This window comes from Capricornis sumatraensis, chromosome 17, assembly GCF_032405125.1.
Source record: "Capricornis sumatraensis isolate serow.1 chromosome 17, serow.2, whole genome shotgun sequence".
Classification (NCBI taxonomy): domain Eukaryota; kingdom Metazoa; phylum Chordata; class Mammalia; order Artiodactyla; family Bovidae; genus Capricornis; species Capricornis sumatraensis.
In genome coordinates, this window is record NC_091085.1 from 67,318,837 (window position 1) to 67,330,575 (window position 11,739).

The following is an 11,739-nucleotide window of genomic DNA, read 5'->3' on the forward strand; positions in this document are numbered from 1 at the left end:
CTCTGGAAGAGATAAAAGGAAGTGTTTTGTGGCTCACACTTTAGTCAAAAATAGCTAATGGAGTGAAGTTTAGTTGAGAACAGGTTACATTTAAGGAGAAACTGGCAGAGCCTGAGAATTTAGGCAGTTTGGAGAAGATGAGGCATTCAGGAGAGTGCAAGATGGTAGTGGAAAAGAAGTTAGAATAATAATAGAGAGAGACCTTATCTACATCACACTGCATGCCAAGCTTTAATGAGATGATCAATATATGACATTGTATTAGCTTAAGGTATATAATAGGGCTTCCCAGGTGGTGCAGTGGTAAAGAATTCACCTGCCAGTGCAGGAGACACAAGAGACACAGGTTTGATCCCTGGGCCAATCCCAGGAAGAGGGATCCCAGGAAGATCCTCTGGAGAAGGAAATGGCAACGCATTCCAGTATTCTTGCCTGGATATTTCCATGGACAGAGGAGCCTGGCAGGGGTCATGAAGAGTTGGACACAACTGAGTAACTGAGCACACCAAGGTGTATAATATGAGGATACGATATGTGTACATATTTACACAGCATTTAAAAATTGGGCTAATGAGACCTTCCACACCAGTCAGGACCTGGCTAAAAGAAAATGAAACAAGGCAAAACACCCTAGGATTTTCAAGCAGAGGGAATTTAAAACAGGGACTTGGTTACATCGTAGACTGAGGAGTTGATAGCAGTCAAGCAAGGGATGGTGATGTTACCCAGAGACTAGCAACATCAAGAAGCTGATACCGGCCCTAGGGCTGGAGAAAGAGAAGGAGGTGATATTACCAGAAGTCAGATACATCGAGAATAAGTTGGAACCAGAGTAAGGGCTGCTTGGAAGGAGCTGGGACATGCAGGAGGAGAATGTCTGAAGGGAGCTGGAGTCACAGAGGAGACCCAGTCCAGACTGGAGATGCCGCAGGAAGCAGAGAGAGAGAGAGAGAGAGAGAGAGATTCTCCTAGATATCTACCTAATAGTAGTATATTCTAATAGTATCTACTATTAGGACCTCCCTTGGGCCAACTATCCAGAGAACAAAGGGGCTTGGGAAATGCAGTTTTCTGAGACACAGAGCCCTAGCTAAGGAGTGTGAATGACTCTGAAATCCATCCTTTCTTTAGTTTTCTACATTCCTTCCGTTCTCTCTTCCCTCATTCCTCTCCCCCACTTCCTCCTTTTCCATTCCAGGTTGCCATCCACCATGGCAAACAAGCAGATACTGGTAAACAAAACCAGAAGATTCTCACACTTCCATCTGTATCTCCGGGGCACTCTCTGTGAGCCCTCAGAGAAACAGGACGCTGGAGAGGATGTCAGTTGTGCTTCAGGCCAGAGATGAAGGGCTGGTTAAAAGGGCAGCCCGGTTCTTGAGATGAGCGCCTCCCTCTGAGGTCCTGCAGAAGCCCCCTGGCTGAGGCCAGCCTGGCTTTTCTCAAAGGACAGGTTTCTCTGATCTCTAAAGACAAATGAAGCCAGCGGTGGGATTGGGAAGATTTGTCCTGCTTCAGACTGATTATTCCACATGGGAGAAAGGTGGCTCAGGGTTCATCCATAAGTTTCCCCGCAAGCATCTCTTCTACTGTGTGTTTAGAATAGGAAGTAATCTTTACAAGGACATACAATAAAACACAGGGAAATTATACTCAATATCTTATAATAACCTACAATGGAAAAGAATTTCAAAAGTAATATACGTGTATATGTATAACTGAATCACCTTGCTGTGCGCCTAAACATTGTAAGTCAACTATACTTCAATAAACTATATATATTAATAAAATTAAATAACCAATAATGGAAAAGAATCTGTAAAGAATGTGTGTGTGTATAACTGAATCACTTTGCTGTGTACCTGAAATACCATATTTTAAATTAAGTATACTGCAATTAAAAAAATTAATAAAAATAAAAAATAAAAATAGAATATGAAGTTTCAAGAAAATGAAGCAATCAATAAACTGGAAAACAATTTCTGATGCTTGATTTGGTATAATAATATTATTATTACAGTCATAATTATTAGCATTGCATATAGTGAAAAAAATGTATTGTGCGTACAGTGTAGTAAGGCCCAGCTGCGTGTGTGTGTATCTATGTATGTGTGTGTGTTTTAACTGAGGGTGTCTAACCTTTTTTGTTCATGATCAGCAGTTGCAAACAGCTGCTATATATTATTCTGATTGTCCAGCAACTTGCTGATTTGAGTCTGGCGTTCACGCTAAAACAGCGCTTCTCACGGATGGCTAGCACAACTTTTGTGAGTTTGGACCAACCATTTTTTCCTCCTCTCAGACATCGAGGTGGGGCTCCGTCTGAAGCCCTCAAGTCAAAGCTGTGAACCAGAGAGCTCTGAACGCCTGCCCTTGTGCTGCTGCTGGGAGTCAAGGGCAGTTCCCTTCTTTCTGGTTTGCAGTGACAAGACACACCCTGAGCTGTGGGCAGAGATCTTGAATTTAGAAAGCTCTGCAGGAAGAGTAATTTTGTAACTGGGAGTCTGCAAGCCTGGAATCACCAGTGCAATAATCCCTTGTCCATTGTGTCCTCAGCTGTATCACTCTTGGTGACCCCACAGACTGTAGATGGCCAGACACCTCTGTCCAGGGGGATTCTCCAGGCAAGAATACTGGAGTGGGTTGCCGTGCCCTCCTCCAGAGGATCTTCCCCACCCAGGGATGGAACCCATATCTCCTGCTTTGCAGGCTGATTCTTTACCGCTGAGCCACCTGGGAAAGCGCAAGGCTATTTGTCATCTCTTTTTGAAAGGGCACTTGAAAACACAAAGAGCTCCAGGCAGCAGGAGGGACTCAGTCCTCTCTTCGCGGTTCAATAGACTATGCACGGTCCACTCTCATCCTGCTCTCCTCCAGTGTGGAAGGATCTGGCCCCTCTTGACACAGGGCTTGCTGCTCTGCCCGTCCTCCGGGGATCTCTCTCGCTGCTCTCCGGATCTCTGCTTCGTGCTTTCCCTCTTGTGTTGCTGTTCCTCACCTGCCAAAACCTGACTCTGCCTGAATTCTCAGGGGGCGGAACTGATTGGAAACTTCCACCTTGGACGGGGTGGTGGAGAGCAGTCCAGGGTGGGACCTGAAAGTCCGCATTTCAACCCCCAGGGGATGCCAATGCTGTTGGTCTGAGGACCGTATTTTGAACAGGAGACCTTAAGCTTCGCTCAGGGTTCGCTCTCTAGCAAGTACTCAATAATTAGAGTTGCTATTATGATTGTAATTTTTTAGTATTTTATTTATTTTTATTTATTTGTCTGCACCAGGCCTTAGTTGCAGCAGGTAGAGTCTTTGATCTCCCTTGTAGCACGTGGGCTCTTTAGTTGCAGCATGTGAACTCTTAATTACAACACATGAGATCTAGTTTCCTGGCCAGGGATTGAACCCAGGCCCTCTCCATCAGAAGAGTGGAGTCTTAGCCACTGGACCACCAAGGAAGTCCATGATTGTTATTGCTGTGGCCTTATAACATATTTCTTACTGTAATTATCACTAAGTGACAGTAATGAGGCATGTCCTTGGCAGGGCATGGAAGATAAGGACTATAAGGTGAGACTCAGGTAGCCAAGAGTGGGTGACAGCCACACTCACCCCACATCTCCCAGTGGATGATGATAACGATAACTAATATTTATCGAGCAAAGTTCATGCTAGGCTTTTTGCTTTGTTTTATCTCCGTGAATCCTTATATGAACCCGAGGAGGTAAGCAGTTATCACTGATCTCATAAATGAGGGTAAGCCATTCGGCCGTGGTCCTCCATCCAGGTCTTCCGCTCAGGTACTTTGATGGCCAAGTGCAAGCACACAGCCATGCCTCCATGCTGCCAGGAAGCGGGTGTGACAAGAAGCAGTGACTTAGGGTAAAGTCAGTGTACTCTCAGTGTCTCAGGCAAGCCTGATACGTGGGAGGGGCTCAGTAAGCCTTTGAGGAATAAATGAGATTTATTATTATAGTAAACCTGCCCCAGAAATTCTTGGCCATGCACTGTGGTCAGCCTTCTTTCTGCTGGTGCTCTGGGCTTCTCTGCTCACACCTTGGGCTGCAGGAGAAGAGATTGTCCATCCAATGGCCTTTGGTGTATCAATGTCCCCCATCTCCCTAAGCCTAGATTTTACCTCTTTATAGCCAAGAGGAATGCTAACTGCAAAAGGGAACCTCTGAGCTTAGATGGGAAAATTTCACACAGGGAAAGGGACAATCAGAGTCACCTCTGGGTCCCAGCACCCAATGTTTGAACTCCATTCTGTTTGCCCGTGTGCAGTGTAGACATGGGGCATTTGCTTTGGCTGCTCAGCCTCCAAATCCCCTTCCAGTGTCAAGGGAGCTCCCCACTTGATGAATCCTGGGGAAGACAGAGACCCCCCTCTCTCTACAGAATCAGAATGCCAAGTTCTTGCTTTCCTGGGTTCTCTTGCCAGTGGGATGCTGACAGGCGACTCAGGTGTTACAATTCATGCTCCACAGCGCAAGAGGGCTTATCCATTGTGTTTGCTGACATAACTGCAGTTTCCAGAAGTGTTTGGCATGCTGGATGCACTCAATCTGTAATCCTGGAACCAGCAAACTCATCTCATCACTCTTTACTTCTGTTTTCTTTGCCAAGACATGGTGATTTTAATACTGACCTGCCCCAAATTGGTGTGAAAAGTGAAGTTAAAGCCGTGAAGAGTGTGATCTTTGGGCAACCCACTTATTGTTATTTCCATCTGTAAAATGGGGATACGATAGTGTCTGGCTCTCAGGGTCATTAGGAGAAAATCAAACGAGTCAGTACATGTTAAGCGCATGCAGCAAGTGATACCACATGTTAGCCCTTCCTTCTCAGTCTCCCCTATGTATCACCACCACCATCTTCTCTATCACTACTGCCAACCACCACCACCATCACCACCTCTGCGGCGGTCAACCACCATCACCGTCTTCACCACCGTCATCACTGCCTCCACGGCTATCCTAGGTTAGGGCAATCCTTGGGTATTCAGCAGGCATTTCATAAACCACCAGTTGAATCTGAATCTTATCAACAAAGAAATTGCCTCTTCCATCTTTCCCTCTAGAGAAACTGGGACCAATTGTCCAGGTGCATCCTGCGAGCTTTCCCTTAAGAACTGTCAAAGTGTGCCCCAGTGACCCCAATATCTGGCTGGGTTCCTTTGGGCCAGGACTGGGGATTATGCTGTCGGCCTCTGCCAGCTCTGACAGGTTGGTTTGGATTTGGATGGGGAAGAAGCTGGAGAGAGAGCCTGTCCCCCTCACCCCCCAACAGCTCTGTAAGCAGAGATGAAGTCTGTAAGGGAACCGGCCCTCCACTAAGTGGTGAATCCTAAGCAGTGTTCTGCAAAGGACATGATGTAGCTGAGTTCAGCCCAGTAAATGGAGGCCCTGGGAGTCAGACTTTTTACAATGAGATAATTTGAGAGGTGGGGCACAAGCAGGCTGGCTCCAAATGTTCCCTCTGGGAGAATTCCGTTAGAAACCCATCTTGCCCGAGGCTTGTTCAGCAAACCCTTATTTATGGTAACATGCATTACAGGAAATTTTTATATAAGGCATTAAAGTGCAGGCAATTTAGGACATCTGATCGTCTTACCTCTCCAGCTTCCTAACCTCCATTTCCCCGACTGCCCCCACGCCCCCCATGCAGCCCCCTCCGTCATTCTTCGGTCTTTGAATTTCAGCTGGATGAGAAGGTTGATAATAGTTAAATAGCACTGCAAACAGGTGCGGGCCTCTCCTGTCTGGACAGCTGCCATGGTTATGTGATTCCTCAGCTGGGGGTGTGTGGTTTGCCTGCCTCGTAAGGTTGGGGGTAGAGGTGAAGGTGCTTGTCTCCTCTCTGCATCTCTTCACAGCCCCCACCTCCGCATCGCCCGCCCCCACCCTGGGCCCTCTGGAGGGATATACAGATCTCTCACAAGGCAGGCAGAATTCTCTCTGCTTTCTTTGTTCTATTCTCCTGTATGGGTAACCTGTTTCACCCCTCCTGCGAACATCCAGCTTGTTTGGAAGAGACCCTGGTGCTGGCAGAGACTGAGGGTAGGAGGAGAAGGGGGCGACAGAGGATGAGTTGACTGGATGGCATCACTGACTCAATGGACATGAGTTTGAGCAAACTCCGGGAGATAGTGAAGGACAGGGGGTGCCTGACGTGCTGCAGTCCATGGGGCTCAAAGAGTTGGGCATGACTGAGTGATCAAACAACAACAATTGGGGGCGGGGTGTTGTTGGTAACCTGGGACAGCTGAGCATGATACTCAGCTGTCAATACTCAATAGCTGTAATAATGACATTAACAAACAACCACCATCAACACGGTTCCTGCTACCATTGGTTGAGAGTTTGCAAAGTTCTCTCTTCATCCACAGGTGTCATCTCTATAGCCAGAACTGCCCCCAGGCTTGGCAGTTCAAGTTCTAACTTTATCACTTAGCGGCTGTGAGAATTTGGGCAAAGGTCAAAAGCACTCTGCCTCAGATTCATCATCTGTAGAATGGGAATGATAAGATGGTCCTCTTCACAGGATTGTAGGCATTTAGAATGGTACCTATGGCTTTATTTTTTATTTATTTATTTTTATCCTTACAAAAACAAGAAGGCTTGGTGGGATGGGATGGGAGGTGGGAGGGAGGTTCACGAGGAAGGAGGCATACCTTATATCTATGGCTGATTCATGCTGATGTATGGCAGAAACCAGCACAATATAGTAAAGCAATTATCACTCAATTAAAAGAAAATAAATTCGAAAAGAAAGAAAATGAAGTCTCCCAGTCGTGTCTGACTCTTTGTGACCCCATGGACTGTAGCCTACCAGGCTCCTCCGTCCATGGAATTTTCCAGGCATTAGTACTGGAGTGGGTTGTCATTTCCTTCTCCAGGGGATCTTCCCGACCCAGGGATTGAACCCGCATCTCCCACATTGCAGGCAGACACTTTATCATCTGCGACACCAGGGAAGCAAATTAGAAAAATGTGAAAGCTACTACCACAACCCCCATTTTATTGGTAAGAGAATTGAGGCAGAGAGAGGTTGAGTCGGAGGACAGAGAGTGGATTTTTATTCATCAGTGGGTCTTGTATACATCAAGGGTGTTCATTCACACGGTCGAGAATTCTTTTTCTTTGCTGAGGGCCATGTATCAGGCACTGTGCTAGGGTTGGCCGGGAGTGGAGCAAATGGAAACAGAGGCAGAGCAGGCATGAGAGGAAAAGGAAAGCAGGGAGTTCCATGAAGGAACTTGGAGCCAGAGGTAAAGAGACTGTTGCTTCCAAGTCTGCTCAGAAAGTCTGACCATGGCTTGCAAGACCTCACTGCATCTGGGAACTCAGCTTCCTTCACTCTCCCATCACTCACATGTGCTAAGTTGCTTCAGTCATGTCTGACTCTTTGCAACCCTATGGACTGTAGCCCATGAGGCTGCTCTGTCCATGGGATTCTCCATCCAAGAGTACTGGAGTGGGTTGCCATTTCCTTCGCCAGGGAATTTTCCTGACCCAAGGATGGAACTCTCGTCCCTTATGTTTCCTATATTGGCAGGTGGGTTCTTTACCACTAGCACCACCTGAATGAATGAAGCCAGCATTCCCAGCCACAGCTGTCTCTTTGCTGCACATGGAACATGAGCAAGACCTTTGTATTTGCAACGTCCTCTGTCTGCAGGACATCCCTCCCTCCAGATAGCCTCTCTCTGTCTCCTAAGCCTGATTTTTCCTCCTCTCTTCTCTGTAGCATCAATCATCACCTGACATATTTTTGTGTTTTGCCTTCTGTCTCCTATTTAGAATGTAAGCACCATAAAAACAGAGACTTCATCTCTTTCGTTCCTTGCCATATGCCAATGCCCTGAGGAATGCCTGGCATGTAGAAGGTACTTGATAGATACCTATTGAATCAAGGAATCTAGGAAAATCATTGCTTGAAATTTAGATTTCTCAGAGATAAAGTTTGGGCTGTGAAGAAAAATGAATGGGCAGGTTGGATTAGCTTAATCTCTTCCATAGCATTCTCCATGCAGGAGAACAAAGCCCTGTGTGTGTTGGAAGGATGAATTCTGGGATTATATATCAGATAGAAATACTTATGGTGACAGGTAGTGGCTTAAACCAAAAGAATATTTCCTGTTAGCTCAGATGAGACCCGGGGTACGCAGTCTAAGACAGTTATAAGAGCTTTTAACAATAGTATTAAAGTCCAGTTCTCAGCCATTCTTAACCTGCTGGCTTTCATTCACCATGCTTTTCCCTTCATAGTCTCAAGGTGGCTGCCACAGCTCCAGATATCATACAAATATCCCTAAAGAGAAAGGATACAAAATGTTCCTTGAAAGCTCTGTCTTCTCATCCTTCCCAGAAAGGGATTACATAGTAATTCCCAGTTGTGAGGGAGGCCACCAGTGACATTATCTGGCACACTAGAATGGATTAGCAAATGATTTGCCTAGAACAAGGATGCATTGTCCGTTGGGTTGTTGGTACCCCAAACCAAACTGCTAACAATATAGCATAGGATGATGGGACAATGGGTGTGGATTCAACAATGCTTGCTTGAAACAGTCCCAACTTCACCTTTTACACATCAGACTCCCAGGACTTTTGTAAAACAAAAAAAAAAAAAAAAAAAACTTGGCTCAGTTAACTGGACAACCTGTTCTGTACCAGCCATGTCCCTTTCCCCTTGAAAAGGAAGTTGTTAAAAGCATAGGCTTGGAATTCAGACTAGCACACTTTTGAATCCCATTTGAGGCAAGTGACTTCATTCAAATACAGCCAGAATTGGAGGAGAGTGAATTTTACTACCAGGAAGTGTTGAGAGCATCACAGCCAATTGCCCTTTAAGTGTTATAGTTTGTGATAAAAAGTTATTCTGATACGATCAATATGGCAAAACAGAACCCTGCCAATTTACTTATATGCATGTGTCAAAACATCTTCTCCCATTCCCAGCTCCTTCAGTAAAGTTGAACCTCTAGGAAAATTTATTCTGTTTGACACATGGTTCTAATTAAATGCCTGCTGTCAGATCCAAGGACCCTAGGGGTAAGAAAATTCACATTGAAAATTAAAGACTTTCCAAGTCTTTGCCAACTTCACTAAAAAACAGGGATAACAAAACATATGTCACTGAGTTTTGTGGGGATGGATTGAAAGAGACAATGTGTACGAAGTGCCAAGTATAGACTCTGAGGAGCAAAAAAAAAAAAAAGCAACCATATAAGGCATCTTTGTATCAGACACTTGATTGGGTTCAGTTCAGTTCAATTCAGTTCAGTCGCTCAGTCGTGTCCGACTCTTTGCGACCCCATGAATCACAGCACGCCAGGCCTCCCTGTCCATCACCAACTCCCAGAGTTCACTCAGACTCGTGTCCATCGAGTCAGTGATGCCATCCAGCCATCATCTCATCCTCCGCTGTCCCCTTCTTCTCCTGTCCCCAATCCCTCCCAGCATCAAAGTCTTTTCCAATGAGTCAACTCTTTGAGTGGGTTAGTACCTCCGCAAAGACAAAGTACCTGTTGCCACTCCTTTTATGCATCTTTTAAATACAGTTGAATGCCACTCTTAGCACCTTTAATTAATACCTGATTTAATCTTTTTTAACAAATGTATCAACTGCCTACCATGGGATAGGATTGTACAGATTTCAAGGAAGCAAGAGCTCTGACCTTAAGGAACTCGTGGATGACGTCAGTGGATCTCACAGTGCAGCATCAGCATCACCTGGGATCTTGTTAGAAAAGTGAGTTCTTGTCTCCACCCTGAGCTCCTGAATCAGAAGTGTGTGAAGGAGGGGCCCAGCATTCTGTGCTTTAACAAGCCCTCCAGGGGAGTCTGATGCAGGCTCAAGTTTGAGTACACTGGCCTAATGGGAGAGAGGCAAGTCAAAAGACAAGTACAATTTATTGTGATGAGTGTTGTGGTCCAGGTAAATGTAAGGGGCTGTGGGAACACAGAGAGGAGCCATTAACTCAACTTCATTGGGCTTCATAGAGGTGTTAGAACATGAAGCGAATCATAAAGGATAAATAATGAAAAAGCACCTTTCCTGGAACCAGGAGGATGAATTTAATGATCTCCCAGGTGACCATTAAGTCTAAGACAAAGTTATAGTGATTGGTGGGGAGAATGGGCACGAACATCTGGTCTACCCTAGGTTGCGTCATTATACGGGTGTTTCAAAGGGTCACCCCTTTTGGAGATCCTTAGAAGAGTTCAGCTTAGACGAACAGTGCGTCATGCTACACAGACCATTTGGAGTCTCAGGCTCTGTGGGGAGGCCCTCTCAAGCGCTTTGACTTTTATTCAAGTTGTGACAAACTGGGGTTTCTCTGAGGATTGAAGGTTTGGAGGCATCTAGAGGACGTCTCAAGAATGAGAATGTTGATGATATAAATGAAGAACAGCTTTCCCCGTGGGTGTGGAGAGAGAAAGTAAGGACTCGGATCAGAGCAAGCTGGGTTTTTCTTGTTTGTTTTATTTTATTTTTTTAGTGTGCAAGTCTCTAGAGCAATTTTTTTTTAATGTCTGTTGATATCACATATTGAGAGAATACTTTCTAGTGGGAAAATGGTCTGTTAAAGGGTGGGTTCTTATGTACAAGGCTTAGATACAGTCTCAAACATTCCTGGAACAGGAAGGTACTCTTTCATTTCCAATGAAATATATATCCAGGAGTGGGAAAAAAGGACCACATGTTGTCAAATTGAAGAGGAAATGCAGTTACTTTTAGTCCCAGACAAAAAGGAATAAGACCTCTGCCAATTCAGCTATTATGCACCATTGATTATCAAATACATCCTGACTTCAGAGATAAAAAGCAGTGAAAAGTGCACCCCTATGAGTAAGTGAACTAGAGTAATTGTGCCCCTAAAAGAAAGTTCAGGTGAGCCTACCCTTTGGGTTTGACTTTGATCCTATTTTATTTATTTGTTTGTTTGTCTTTAAAATTATTTATTTACTTGGCTGCTCCAGGTCTTAGTTGCAGTACACACGATCTTGAGTTATGGCATGTCAGCTCTTAATTGCAGCGTGTGGGATCTAGTTCCCTGACCAGGGATTGAACCTGGGCCTGCTGCATTGGGAGTGCAGAGTCTTAGCCACTGGACTAACCAGGGAAGTCTGTCATTTTCGAATGATAGATTTTTTAGAGTTCAAAAGAAGTTCCAACGGTGTTTCTCAGCCTCAAGACTATTGACATTTGGGGCTGAATGATTCTTTGAGGTGGCGGCTGTCTTGTGCCTTGTAGGGTGTTTAGCAGCATCCCTGGCCTCCCCCACTTGCATGATAACAACCAAAACTGTCTTTAAACATTGAAAAATATATTTGGGGTCTGGGAGAAGGTTCACATCTTCCCCTGTGAGAGCTGCTTGAGTAAAGTCCTCCTAGGTCTACTTTCTCCAAATCCCCAGCTTCAACCTTGCTGATTTTATATATAGAAAAACTGAGTCCCAGATAGGGGTAGTCAATTGACCTGAGGGTCTTCTGTGAGCCCAACCAGAGACCAAGGAGTTGTTATCAGGTGGAGTTTTCTTTACATGCACGCATTCATTCCGTCACTCACTCAAGCAAGATTTTTATGGAGTGCTTACTAGGCATTGGTGCCATGTTAGGTCCTGGGGAAATAGTTATGTTTTAGTTTGAGCTTCTCCAGAAACCCAAGAGTTTGTGTACAAGTCTAGTACAAGCCCCAGGGTTTGAGAGAAGTGTCTGAGGGTAAGTGGGCTATGATGGA

At 45.2% G+C, this 11,739-nt stretch overlaps 1 non-coding gene across 1 annotated transcript; it reads right to left on the bottom strand.

Moving 5' to 3' along the window:
• Positions 1–11,049: 11,049 nt before the first annotated feature.
• Positions 11,050–11,123, bottom strand: TRNAG-CCC (transfer RNA glycine (anticodon CCC)). The gene has a single exon. It is a non-coding gene; the product is annotated as a tRNA-Gly (tRNA).
• Between the last annotated feature and the right edge of the window lie 616 nt (positions 11,124–11,739).